This window comes from Pteropus vampyrus, unplaced genomic scaffold (genome assembly GCF_000151845.1).
Source record: "Pteropus vampyrus isolate Shadow unplaced genomic scaffold, Pvam_2.0 Scaffold281, whole genome shotgun sequence".
Lineage (NCBI taxonomy): Eukaryota > Metazoa > Chordata > Mammalia > Chiroptera > Pteropodidae > Pteropus > Pteropus vampyrus.
Genome location: NW_011889062.1, coordinates 1,276,517 through 1,278,172, shown reverse-complemented (window position 1 = coordinate 1,278,172; position 1,656 = coordinate 1,276,517).

Here is a 1,656-nt window from a genome sequence, read left to right as displayed (position 1 = left end):
GGCAGCACATGCGCTCAGGGCTTTGCCCTGGTTCCCATCACTTACACTTATACTGGACCACTTCATTCATTGTGTTACCTGCCTCAGATTTCAGCCAATATGTTTACCCCCATTTGTTTAGACTATTAATATTGAATGAAAATAAACTTTTCCTCGAGATTTATAGCAAAGATTTGGATTTCTTGTCACCCAAACTTAGCATGGTTTTCTTCAAGCCTCCTGAAGCAAGTAAATGTCAACTTTTAACTAACATAATGCCCAAATGAAGACAAGCATTGAGTTATATATTCTTCACAGAAAAATCCAGAAAACAATTAGTTTTATAATTTTTCCATTTGAGTTTCAATACTAATTAAGTGGACATTATTTTCATTATAATCTTGTAAGCACCATTAAATAATAGTTATTGTTCTTCAGATATTACATTGTGACATAAGGAAAGCTGTTTAGATATCTGACACTGAAAACAAAAGCTAAACTAGATACACATATGTAATATAGGTTGTGGTTTTGCCAATAAAAATTAAAATCTTTTTATAAAATGGAAGGAAAGAGACTTTTGTCAATAAAAATTTACTATATGAATTAAACTTACATTTATTTTAAAATTAATTATGGAAAAAAATAAAACTGTTGACATAAAGACTTGATATTAGAAGTTGTATCAGCTTTATTTCTTTATTTTGGTGGCATAGTATCAAGAAAATTGTAATTTACAAAGACAAATTTTAACCGGTAACAATAGATTTTTTAAAAATATTTTTTTCTGTTGATTTTATAATTTGTTATAATATAAAATTCATAATTTTATAAATGTATAGTTTTATAAATTTATAATTTCAAAATCGTGGTAAAAGCTTCTTTCTAAAGCAAAACCAAGAAAGGTTAATGTGACAACACAAATGGAAGCATTGCTAGTCATCAGTGTATTAACATTTGGTGAGTAACACATTTTCTTAACATAGCTTTGAAATAATAAAAATATTTAAAAGCTCAAAAATTCAAATCAAATGTATGCAGAATCCCAGCTTTTATGAAAAATACTAGAAGGCATACAATTTGCAAAATACTGTTCAATAATCAATTATCACAAGACAAAAATACTTAGATAAGTAAACATTTTACTTAAAAACTAGCTATTAGTTTTCTTTTCCTTTTTCTCTCTCCCTTCTTAAAATGTATTTAATTCTGAAAGAGAAATCTGGACCCAATTGAAGCAAGAAATTATCTTGATGCCTCAGCCGTATTTGTGCTCTTTCCACTAGGAAGTCTCAGATGAATGGCAGAATAGGAAATAATGTGTTGTATCCGTGGATGTTTAAGTAGAAGAAAGAAATGAAGTTAGAGCCCTTAAGGATTTTGGAGTTGCATTACCCAAAAGTTGCAAAACATCTTTTGAATGATATTATAATACATATTTCCCCATCTCTGGAATAGGCCATTTGGCATAGATAGTTAGTTTTTCTGGGTTTCATTGTTTGTTTTGTTTTATTCTGTTGGAGAATTTGGTTATGATGCTGGAGATAATGAGACATCTTGAGATGTTCTCAACCAGAGGTGCAAATGAAAATCACTTCACTATGATATCTTAAATGACTGCTTCCTTCTTGCAGCTTACTTTTGATTGAAATGCCATCAAACAGTGACATTAGCCTG